This window comes from Lonchura striata, chromosome 9 (assembly GCF_046129695.1).
Source record: "Lonchura striata isolate bLonStr1 chromosome 9, bLonStr1.mat, whole genome shotgun sequence".
Taxonomy (NCBI): domain Eukaryota; kingdom Metazoa; phylum Chordata; class Aves; order Passeriformes; family Estrildidae; genus Lonchura; species Lonchura striata.
The window spans coordinates 13,654,460-13,667,810 of record NC_134611.1 but is presented as its reverse complement, the minus strand read 5'-3'; the positions used below and the strand labels follow the sequence as shown (position 1 = coordinate 13,667,810).

General features: G+C 39.9%; 1 protein-coding gene across 1 annotated transcript in view; it reads right to left on the bottom strand.

The window, feature by feature from the left end:
• EIF2B3 (eukaryotic translation initiation factor 2B subunit gamma) overlaps positions 1 to 13,351 on the bottom strand; it is a 98,692-nt gene that overhangs the window by 48,880 nt on the left and 36,461 nt on the right. The window lies entirely within an intron of this gene.

Here is a 13,351-nt window from a genome sequence, read left to right as displayed (position 1 = left end):
TAATGATTGTCACAGCTCAATTACAAAGCATCTGGCTATCCAGCCCAGTAAGGTGGGAAATATCAGTAAAACTCCCACTCATCCTAAGTCAAACAGGGAAGTCTTTGCTTTCAGAGTGGTGTCAAGCTTTCAGGTTAATATTTCAGAACCTCAGGAATCTCTGGTAGCTTCAAAATTTTAGGAACAAAGTTTAAACCACAAAGACTAATTGACTACTCCTATTGCTCCTCTTTATGATTTCTCTGTTCTTGAATAATGGAAACCCTTTTTGGAACCTGTTTCAAACCAGTTAGATATTTTAGGCCAATATTACTTTCCCTTCCACAAATCTGTGGCCCCATTTGAGTGCATTCTGGCTGCCTGAACATTTGCCACTAGTTTTCAGAACAGAAAAGCCACAAGAATATTTAGCCTGCAGATTAAAAAAGACAAAACACAACAACACTCAGAGACTACGCTGAGCTGTTCAAGCCATCCATAAATGCACTCACAGTCAGAGGCTATTAAGGAGAAAAATTTCAATCCACACCTGAAATTGTCTCTGTTTTTATTTTGCTTTCTTTGCTGTGTGGATTTAACAATTAAGTTTGAATGAACATATTTTATCAGTGTACTCTATCCAAATTGATTTGCTTATTCCAGAAAATGCTAAAGTCAGATGTTTGTGATCACGATCACTTGTATTATGTAGTTAGCTCAGCAGAAGGATCACTCACAAATTGGGCATGCATATAAATATAAACAATAAACCAATACTACCACACTAAATATTTAGTAACACCAAAGCTACCAAGAACATCAGATATACTAGTAAGCCATTTTTAGTGCATTTCTCAACTAATGCCTTGAACTACCAAACTATTTAAGTGTTCACATTTCATAACTTATGTGGCATTTCTCAAGCATGCCATTCAAGCTACGCATATTTTTGACTATAACAAAATTCTTTAAGTCTCATTTCCAAAAGGAAAGCTCCAATAATAGTAGTACAACACTTTGCTGTGAAGTATGTGGTACTAGAAAATGATATATGCACTTTCAGTGGATTACTTCATTAACAAAACATGAGCTCACCTAGCAATGCTCCAGTACTGATGTTATCAGTGGCCCAGATGTTGCTGTGGAAGGCAGCCCAAATAGCAATGTTCCTTATGCAAAGAGGATAGGGAATCCACTAATTTTAATGAGATCTTGCAGTTGGAAGTAAGCAGATTCCCTCCTCCTCTGCATCCTGAGAATGGTTTCCACATTTTGTGTATGTATGAGAGGGAGAAATTTCCTATCTTCTCTGAGAAGGGTTCCTTTGTATTTATGTAATAAATATAGTCATTTACTGGGAAACCAAACAAATCAATGGAACGGGCCATAAACATGCAAAAATAGAGAAACAGATGGAACATAGGAAGGAGAGGCAAAAATGGGAGAACAAAATCCAATTCTTAACCTGAAGATGACAAACAAGACAAAATTTCTTTAGTGTCAGAATGCCAGTTTTTTTCTCTTCCTATTCAAGATCCTTCATATACTCCCCATTAAACACCAGGCAGGGGAATGCTGCAAGGGCTAGGCATCAAGCAATGGTGTAAAACAGGAATTCCACAGTAAATACTGGTTCTGACGCCAGTGTCTGTGTGGCTCTGACACATGCAGTCTCCCCACCTGCAAACTGGAATAATGCTATTTAGCTACACCACAGGACACTGAGGATTTGGGGACTGAAGTTTGTCTCTGCATGCAAGCATTGTACCAAGTTTTACTGTAGCTAGGCAACTTTGTTATAAAGTAATAGAAAATCAGTGGAAGTGGACAAATAGTAGCATGGTGCTATCCCAGCTCCTCCATCACACACAAAAAAACCCAACAAAAAGCAGCCAGACAAGATGTACTGAAACACCACTCTGAGTTAGCTTTCAATGTAGAATATACTAACAATAATGGAACATCATGCTGGACAAGAGGGAGGTCCCACAATGAAATCCTCCAAAATACAGACCACCTAAGAGATTTGCAACAGAATAGTCCCACAGATTAATATTATAATCACAGCTTCAAAGGTCAAACAGGCAAGTTTGGGCACATGCATAAACAAAGCTGTGATTTCTGTAAACCAGGCTCAAGAAGAGAATAGACACACTAAACCAGACTGATAAGAGCACTCTATCATAACAAGTCACTAAAGATGATGCTCATTTTCACTGACTAGTGCTTAAACCAGTTTATCTTCAGGTAGAAGCAAAGGAGCCAAATAATCTAACAGATAACGGCAAGCCCCATCACCATTTCAAATGAGCATCTGGTTACTAATATTGAGAGCCACACTCCCATCTCATGCCTCTGATCTCCCACTCCATCAGCTAATCTTTACAACATATGAAAAATGAGCCCGAAAGAACAGCTGATACAGAGAGAATTGAATAACAAACAATGCAGGAGCTGACACACCTAGACTTATTGCTTGGAGCGAAGATAATACAGAAGGCTTTTAATTATATCATCAAAGCCAAAGAGAAGGTACTAGGAGGGGCTGGCTGCAGATGGTTAAGTGTTAATGAATGCCGGGTTGGGTGGTTTATCAAAAGAAAAAGACTGGAAATGTATCTGAGAGGGTCACCCTTGAGATGAAAGTTGCAACAGCCATTGTTGAAGCTCTTTAATGAGGGAGGAATGTCAAATGTGTACCCTGTAAGAATCATACCAATTACTAAATGAACTTCAGTTCAATCTAGCAAATGTAATCAAGCACAAGTCATTAAAATACACAGTAAAACTCCCTTTGGTGCTGCCACTATAGTGTCTATTACTGTCTGTGCTGCCATGCAAGGGAGGGGGCTGCTCCCAGTTATAAGCTCTGTGTGTTAACTGATGGCAGATTTTAGTCCTAATGATGAGGCATGGAGGGCTCCCTGGCAGAAAGTTGACAATTAGAAGGCTAGGAGAGATCTGTGGAGAAGTCAGGGAAAGATTAAAAGAGCTATTTCAATGTGTAAAATTAGCTTTTATTAGCACATAAGTCCACAAAATCTTCACTCAGGATGAGAATGCATAAAGGTCTGCAAGAGTCCTTAGAAAAGTCTGTGCCTGTAATTCCTGACACGCCATTGTGAAATAATAAGCAGTACTAACAGGATTGATGCATGCTTCATACATGGCGTTGCTTTGAAAGTGGAGCCCAGAGCTTTTCTTTCCCTGATAACCCCCCTCAGGATTTCCTCCCTCAGGGAAATCAACCACTGATAGAGCAACCTTCCCTTGTTTAAAGGCAAGAAGTCGGACAATTGTTTCAACTGCAAACTAATTAAGAGAGATTACCACCAAGAGCTGGAGGTTCCAACCAGCTCCATACTCCCACTGACAGTGTGATAATGCCAGGCTGAGGTCAAAATCATAAATCTGAAGGGAGCACACACAATGCTTAAAGCCAAAAAGCCTCTCTACTAAGCATGGGATATTGCCACATTAACCTCACCACCTCACAAATAAACTAGCTGAGAAAGAGAAATCCCATGACCTCCCTTTCCCTAACTTCATACAGCTGTTGATGGAAAATATGAAGGTCTTTAAATAAGCTCAAGGATCTGAGGCTGTCTGTACTCTAACACTAATCCAAGCAATGACACAATAAAAACCTAATCATACCTGCTATTAACCTGGCTCCTAAACCTATACCTGAATTACATCAGATGGGCTCAGGGGTATTAGTTAATCTTCCTCCCTGTCCTTCTAAAATAAATAAATAGCAGCAAGCTATGTGCAAACTATGCATTCCACACTTGCATCTTTCCTAACTAATGGCATGTAGCTCACATAGTCCATATAGCCAATACTCTGTCACATTCTTCCTATCCCCACACCATGAACTGTGCTCTTGCATGAAGCAGCGTGCGGTCCAGTTCAAACACAGTGCTGACCCCTGCCTGTCTGCAAGAATGTGGTGCTCTCGTGTTGATACAAAGCCAGTGTACAGATCAACATGAAGAGAAGTCTCACAGCAAAATCTGCCAGACCACCTTTAATGTCTCAAGCATTCCTGCTTTTAAAGGAAAAAAAAATAATCCCTAAATCGCATTGCTCATTTACGGGACAGCTCTTGGCTGCAAACTCACTAATAATAAAAGACCACTGTTACACTGGCTCTTCAAAAATCCCAGACACCTTATGACCTTAATTTTTTTTTTTTTTTTACCCAGTGCTTTTGACCAAAAAGATCCCAAAGCACTTAGCCCCGTGAATGTCCCCACTGTGTGCCGGGGCTCCTTTGCCCACCGGTGAAATGCTGCCACCTCCGGGCTGCAGGGCTGCGGTGGCGGGGCCGGCCGGGCCCTCCCGCCGCTGCAGAGGAGGGTGGCAGAGGCGAGCCCGAGGATGTGCTTCTTGGGTGGGACTGCTCCAGTTCTGGCTGAGGATCACCTCAGCAATGGGACCCCGAGAGCTCAAGATGACATAGGCTACTATGAGGTGTCTCCCAACACGTGCCACGAGCCCCAGATGACCCTGAGCTCCGTTTCCCTGCTCAGGGGCATCCCCTCACTGTTTCCCTCCCTGTAGTTTTGTAACAACCTTATTTAAAAAGACAGGAGGGCAAGGTTTGCTTTGGTCCACTGAGGATTTGGCAAGGGAGGACAGGACACTGAAGTTCTGGTAACAACTACTCACCACCCATCCTCACAGCTGCTGCTGCTAAAGAGACACTGCACCAGAAATGGGAAGTACTTTCTAAATGAAAATGTTTTATTGATCTAGTGACCTAAGTTGCTTGAAAGCCTTCTGAATAATAAATATTTTTCACTTAAAACCTTCACCACATGCCATTTTTCTTTGTTGTATTATGTTATTAATATACCCATGAGACTATAATACAAACTCTGAACCTACTTTTGACAAAAACATGCTGAAAACTTTTTGGTAAAGGAACTAACCTTCATGGAAAGCCAAAGATTAAATCATTTTCTCTAGTATAAAGAGTATAGGTTAGCAGTCAGAACTCAGGATTAATATTTGCTCAAGGTCAGTAATGTTTTACAATAAGCCAGTGTGACCTCTCTGTAGAAAGAGTAATTTTCTTGGCAACAATGCTGTGTTTTAAAGTTAACATATCTTTAGACTTCAATGCTGAAGAGCAAGGGTGCCAATGGTTGCACAGCCACCCCATCACATGAACCTATAAAAAATATTTTTCTTCATCCTCCGTCAGCTTCCCCATATGAAAAGGAGAACAGCAGTAATTCCTCAGCCACCCCAAGTCAGGAGTGCTCCCTGGGGGCTGCACGGCCACGTTGCTGGATGCACGTGCATCCCCCTGGGAGCACACCAGACACAGCTGCCTGTGAAAGCATTTCCCTAAACTTGGTTCCAAGGGTCTTCTCTACCACACTGAGTGTGAACAGCTGTAGGAAACAACGCAGGGGCCAGGCTGCCCACAACACTACCACCCCTCTTCTCTTTCCCTGTCACTGGAAAAGCAGAGTTAATGCAAATATTTTATACTAGACACTTTTATACTAGATACTATTCTTCTAGAATACCCTGATTGCTATGTATAAACTGGGAAAGCAAAAGAGAGAGACCAAAATGATAATAAGCCTGGAGTTTGGTGTGAACAGAAGAGAATACACTGTGAAGGAGGGCGGGGACTGCCAGAGACATTATTAATAGGTTTTACCCTTGAGCTCTGGCAGCTACTTGTTCTATACACAGAGGAAAAGGATTAATCAAGCCTTGCACGTAAAGATTCTTTCTATGGTCTGCCAAAATATTTAAAGGGCTATATACAAAGTGTAAGCCTTATTATTATACACATTCAGTGTAATCATCTTATGCTACAGTTAAGGCCATGATGACAATAAAGTAGATTATTGTGTGCTATAACCAATTCAATTCCAACACAACGGGACATGGCTTAGTCACTTAGTTCAGATCTGGTGTTTGAGCTTATTTTTCTTATGCTGGGCTAAACTGTGATTTAAGAGATTTAATCAAGCTTTGGGAAATGGTTTCTTTGCTGAAGAAGGAGAAAGAACTAGAAGTCTGCACCTGGCAACCCTAATCATTTCCAATTTTCAGCTCATTTTGCTTCCTGCTTCATGGAAATTCACCTTAGCAAATAAGTGTTCCCTTAAATCACCAGGGCTGAAAGGATGACAACACTTCAGAGGAACAAGTTTTAAGAAAACAATTGAAGCTGGAGGATTGTATAGAGGCTACTGAAGAACAGCAGTTCCTGCTGATCCCTCCTACATCAGTTCCCTCAGGGCTAAGCAGTAGACATATGATATATTTTTTTAAATCAAATAATTACAGTAAATGCATGGGAAACTGAATACTAGGTCAAACCTGCAGGTCACTAGCAATATGTACCTTAAACACAGCAAGGCTGACACAATTTCTTCATGCCACTGGCCTGCACTCAAAGGCAAATACAACTGTCTCTGCAGTGTGAGCCTTGCATGACAAGGCACTGAAGACCTGCACCTTCCAGGTGCAGAGCACTTAAAATACACGGTCTGCAAAATTTGGGAGTTTAAGGTAAGGGCATCCCTTTGGGCTACTAAAATACATAGGCAAAAAGAAATTCTTCCACCCCTAACTTTAAATTGCAAGTAAAAGCATAAGCAAAAAACCCCTCCAAAGTTGAAATAAGCATAAATGTTTTCCTTGCATTTCACAGGGCCCAGGAGCAGAACAAATTGAAGCTGTCACACATATCCTCAGGTTTCCCATTGTGAGTTGCTCTTCAGGTATCTCATCAGAACCACCTATTTCTGCACCACCAGTTCATCAAAATTTAAAATCTCTCTTTAAACCTGTTGCTATGCTCAGGCCACAGGCTGATCACTCACTTCCCTTTGCTAGGATCTTTGCCTGACAAGGAGACGGGTTCTTCATGACAGAAAGCGCACCTTTGTGAGTCTTTCTGTAAAACATATTTGCATTCAAGAAAGTTAAATTCCACCAGACTGAAGAACAACCTTGCAAGAGCCTGACAGCAGATCATTAGGGTAAGAAAGAAGAAAAGTGGAGAAGAAAGACTACATGTTAGACAAAGCAGCATCTGGCTCCCACCAAAACACACAGTCCAGAAAGCAAGAAGACATGAGCTTTGAGTCCAAAGATGGGAAAAACTTAAGTGTTATGGTATTTATTACCAAAATCGACTCAAATCCAGCCCACATAAATCCAGCCTTTCTGCCTTAAACCTGGAAACGTTAATTTCCTTCATTTACTGTAAGTGAATTATACTTTGTTCCTACTCCTTGATGGTCTGTAGCTTCCTGAGCTGATGCTTTGACCCATATGGTTTTTTTGATTTTTGGCAACTACTGCCTCTGCCTCAGTTTTGGTTCACAATAAGCTTTTGCTACCATATCTACTCACATCTCAATTCCACTGGAACCTCGACACTTTAGCACTTGACATGGTAACTACTCTTCGTACTAACAAGATCCTAATAACTGCAAGTGTCAAATATTTAATTAGGTAATGAGAACAGCTTTATCTCAGGCAGAAATTAAAGTGGGCACAGAACTCTGCAGCCACTGTGGAGGGAGCCTGGCTGCGACTGCCAGGGTACAGGCTGCTCCACACCTTGGCAATGCTGAAAAGGTACATCAAAGAAAAATACATGTTGAGGAAATTCTTCTAAGGAATCAGCACTCAGACTTCATGAATCCTGCTGTCCTACAGGAAAATAGGGAGGGTTTCCTGACTTGGTTATACTGAAGTCATGACTCAGCCTGTGTATTCAGATACATCCTCAGAGACATGCTAGCTCAGATTTAAGGCAGCATCGACCTTGAGCTGTGAGGTTTCAGGACAGTGAGAGACATCAGAGCTTGGGACATCAACCACTTTAGAGTACAGCCCAGTCCTGCTGTAAAATACCCCAAGGTGATAGGAACATCACACAAGAAACACAGATATACGTACGCTCTTTTCTAGTTTAAAAGAACCTATGCAATTAATCAACTAATATTTTGACAGTATCAAACAAGAATTTCATTAAAAGCATGTCTTAAAATTAGCAAGTTTAACATTCTTTTTGCAAGTTTAACATTCTTTTTGCAGCAGAATTGAAAACCAAAGGAGAACTGAAGTCAGACTAAGCCACTGACAGACATCACTCATCTTTTCAACCCAAAAGAACCTGATGATTACTTCTTTTAATAGCTAACTGGCATTTTACAAAACACCATATAATATATTCTATTAATACCATGGAATGAGGAATATAAGTATCAGAGGAAAAAAAAAAGGAAAAAAGACTAGACACAAAAAATTATCATCACCACAAGATGACTTTAAAATCCACCCCAAGTCCAAATTTGCATTTTTTTAAACAAGTAATTACAGTGGATTAGTTTCTGGTTAGACCAGATTACTCATGATTTAAACTTTTCAGACTCGTTAATAGCTATAACAAAAGTTGCTACTTCTTATTACTACAAGAAACTGAACCTACAACTAAAACACTTTCAGGAAGATGCTAAAAGTGGAGCTCTATAGCATTAAACCCAGATGAACCAAAACACAGTGCACTAAAGACAGAGCTGGATTTCCAAGAATCTCTCTTACCTTTTACCCATTAGTAGCACCTGAATAAAAGCTTAAGGTTGAGCTGGAAGAATTTTACTCATTTGGAACAGTGATCACACAGCAATTAGAATACTGCAGAAGAAAATCCTGGTGAATTCAATGCAATGAGAAGGTACTTTGAGCAGGTTTCCTTCCTTCTCTGGAACAGCTATTGCTGACTTAGAAACTTCACACACACTAGAGTGAAGTTTCTCACTTCAGCACATGCTACGGTGGGAGCAGCCTTTATAAATAAGCAGGCAAAAAACCCCAAACAAACAACAAAAAAAACCCACCAAAACACATTGTTGAAGGAAAAATTGTCAGGACAGCTAATAAAACACTGATCATCAGTGTATTTTCACAATTCCAATATTATTTTTTGAACTTTTTAGCTGCACTTATGAAGACCAGTTTTTGGCCAAAATTACCACACATTTTATTGCTATGACACCCAGCACATTACTTGTCTGGAGATAGAGTGGCTTCAGCAATTCAATAGATTGAAGAAATGTCATTAATCTAGACTTCAGTGGTCCCTCACTGTGAAAGCAGCAGCAGAGAGCCATTTTCAGCACAGATCACAAGTTGATCTTGAAAAGCAAGTGAGGAGACAGCAACTGAATCCTCTGTTGTTTATACCACCTGGGGCAGAGTTTAAACCTCACAGTCTAGAAACAATGAACTGGCCATGGCAAGTACCAGAGCTCAGATGTTCCATCACTTGCTCTTAGAAGAGCTCTCTGTACAAAAACCAGAGCAGCAACAAATCCAGCCCCTGCCTTTGCAAGGCTAAACTCATGGTAGGACAATTGCCTCATCTTGAAACATTTAGCCTAACAGAAAGAAAAAGAAAATGGGTAGTGGATGACCTGAAGATTATAATTTACAATTTTACATCAACCTTAGATACCATTAAAACAAAATTACTTCTATTCCCTTCTCGCTTGGAAAAGACTGGGACCATTCTGTCTGTGGTTGTAGACTGTTTCAGTATTATTCAACTGCATAAATGAAACTAGTGTCAAAATTAAGTTTTAAATGGCTTGAGGTTTATAGGAATTAAAGAAGGAAAAATTAAATTTGAAACTCTGCTTGTTTACTAGTACTAATTAAATATGCCAGATTTCTGGGCAAGCTTCCTAGCCTGTGGCTACTACGTTACTGGCTTGTAAAACAGTCAGCAAGTGCATGAGTACAAAGCACAAATACAATAACAGATTTCATGTACAATCCTGCCCTTAGTTTATAAAGGAAAAATGTATTAGAACCAATATGTAACCATAAAGACCTGTGCTAACCCTCTAGACTATGCTAGTAATATAAAAAAGGCCCAAGTCTACAATGGCTGCTTTTGCAGAGACAATTATAAAAAAAGTAAACACAGAGAGAGGTAAGAAGCAATAAGCGTAACAAAAATGAACAGGAAGCCTTAAAGACCAGTTTACTTCTAAAAATTCCATGCTTCTGGGCTCTGTTCTCAAAATAATTTGCTAATAAAAATAAAAGGGAGCTTTAACACTGCAACAGATGAGGTGGGTCTGATTCTTCACACCACAGAAGCTGCACTCTTCACAAATAGATTTAATATTATATTGAACTTCACTAGAAAATAGCTTTATTCTGAATAGCTGGAATTGCATATTTAATGGGAGCATGGACCATATCTTTAAGGGCACAGTCCTTTATACTTTTAAGATGGGCAATATCTTTGTGTTCTACATTTTAAAGGAACCAGCACAATGAGCTCATAGTCTGTGAGGAAACTACAACAACCAAGAAACAACAAACTGAAACTAATCTCAGAAAATAAAAGGAGTCTCTGGGGACAAAACAAAATACAATGGTAGCTGTATAATCCCTAGGTAGGTAAAGAAGGAGGGACAGTAAGAGCCCATCACCTAAACACTGTTCTTTCCACACCCTTCTTTCAGGAAAAGCTCCTCCATTTACCTTCTGTGCCTGAAGCAGCTGTTTCTACATAAGCAGCAAACAACTCTTAATAAAGAAACACTTGTGGACAATTTGCTGCCCTGACAGCTTTAACGTGAAAAGCCTTTCACAGCAACTCAAATTAATGTATGTTCCCACTGTACAGTAGTCTTGCTCAGCTTTAAGGAAACCAGGAATTATGCTTCAATAAAAATTCAGCCACACAAATATTCTGCTGTAAAAAGAGGCATAAACATATAACTCTTCAACTTCCATAATCACGTACATGAGGCAAAGGGAAATGATATAAAAATAACTAGGTTTTTGTTTATATCTCTGATTTAGAAGAGCAATTCCAGAAACTAAATTGCTTCCACAGAGGCATTGATTTAATTAGTCTGCATAGCATGCTTTATTTGTTTTCAAACCTCTGACGTACATTGATAAAAAAGAAAAAAATATACAGTGGACACACACAAAATAATTGCCTAAATTTTTCTATGCCAGATGCAAGTAGGAATTCTCCAACACACTTTCATGGGCTCTCCCCTACATGCAAATGATCCTTTTTTAATATACACAAACTATGCATGTTTTCAATTAAAAACATGGCTGGATCAATTGGATCATATATTTTTGCAGACCAGCCAAAAATCAAACACAAACTGAAGCCATGAAGGAATTTCTGGAAGTACAAACCATACTACAGTTCTACTTCTGGCAACGAGAATCACCTCTCATTTTCAAACAATGCTAGAACTGACAGCAGTGCACAAAAATATGCTGTCATTCAGCAATGAAATAACTACATTAACAAATAGTACTTAGAAGCCTAAAAACCCCTAAGTGGTCAAAATCTTAGCTTAGCAAATAAACCCACTATGATCAAGCAACAGCAGAACACTGGCTTCTTGCTTTTTGGTAACTCTTAATCTCAATTTTGGGTCCTGCTATTCAACAGGATGACACCACATGCTCCTCAGAGACATGAAAAATGGATTCTCTTCAGGACACAAACAGTGGCAGGGAGGGTGACAATTTTGCTTAAAGTAACAAACAGGACTACAAAGAATGGGCTCTCATACACTTTTTTCCCCGTTCCATTTTGATTGCCACGAGTACAGATGTTGCTTGTCCTGTCTCACAATAGATTTAAAAGCCAAAACATCCCAGAATTTTGGGAATGAACATTCAACTGTGTGTGTAAGTAAGACATTATTCACTTTTAGAGACAACATCAAAGTTCAAGTTAGTGTCTACTTTGAATGAATACTTCTGAAGTTCATCAATTTTTCTGCTCTTTATAACCTCATTTAATTTTCCCTATGCATGCAGCACCCAGCAAGCAGGGGCCAACAATTCTGACAAACTAACTTACACAGAGAAGTCAGATCAGCCTTTGCAAAGACACTTGCAGTTCTCCTTAGCTCTCATGTGTGCACAGCACCCAGATGGTGGTGGCCTCACATCACCTTCCCAAAACCCCTGCTCATTTTGAGCTTTTGGATGCTGAACAATTTGGTTCAACTTTCACCTCTTCACCATACAAAAACTTTTCAGGCACTGCCCAATGATAAAACATTCACAGGTCAGTGTATCTAGAACTTAGGAAACAGTCATATCCTAAGATAGCTAAGACTCTACATATTTCCACTGAGACATGAATTAACACTCATGGCCAATTTTTTTATTGCCATTGGAAGAGCAATGAAATCAGCAGTAGATATGCAGACATATGGCAGGTAGCAGACTGAAGACATCCAGAAGTCTTGACTGGAACTTGTGAGTCACTTCCACTGTGAACACAAGTTTTCATGTACGAAAATTAAGAAGTCAAAGTAAAACGAACTTTTAAATTATTGTGCTGCAGTTTGCAATGATCGTTCACTCATACTCAGGACCAGACACCTTTCTCATACTGACAAGCTCATATCCTTTCATCCACTGCCTCCAAGATGGTGAATCAATCAGCTAGAACTTAAAACACAGAAATGAAGGAGCAGGTAAAGTGACAGATTTGTTTGCAGCAAGCTCCTGAACTGCAAGGTTATTTCAGCTCTGGCATCTGGCATTTTTGCTGTTCGTGGCATTCTTGATTTACAGGTTCATTATAACTTTGTTTATACACACAACCTTTATGAAGCCACTATTCAGTAGGGAGCATCACTTTGTTTTATTACCTGTCATTCAGAAAACATTCACTTTCTGTTTATGGAAAAAACTGATATTAAAAAAAGTGAAAATTAGATCATACTCAGCTGCTGAAATCAACTTGGAAGATGTTTTACAATAGATTGCTTGCAAAAATATCTGTCATGTTTTTTAAATGTTTAGGAGAAATGAAAGTAGTTAGTCTTTGGAGCAATCACCTTCTAAAGGGAATTACTTTTCTATTGTGAAAATAAACGATTTGAGGAATTATAAAAGATTATACTCCTGTTTGATAATTGCATTCTACTGGATCTTGAAAGCGCTGACCAAAGCTATACGTGTGGGTAACAAAACCACGGTTCACACCACAGAATTTAAAAGCTGCCATCAGGTGGCCAAACTGGAAGAGCAGAGCAGCAAACAAATGCAAGAATTGAAGAAACATAAACATCACTTTTTCTCCTTTATGCAGAACAATATGGACCTGACAAAGCGCAGATGACACAAGGGTTTCTGCAGCACGACTGGCTCCTCCCAAGAAGTCCTGGTGCTATTTCCTCAGGACACACAAGCTCCAGCACTGCTGTGCCAGCCTGGCCCTGGCAGCCCTTGGGTGTCAGCTCAGGGGCACCACTCAGCCCTGCCAGACTCACGTCAGCATTTGCAGAACCAGTTCGGATGCATGCCAGGAGTCACACAC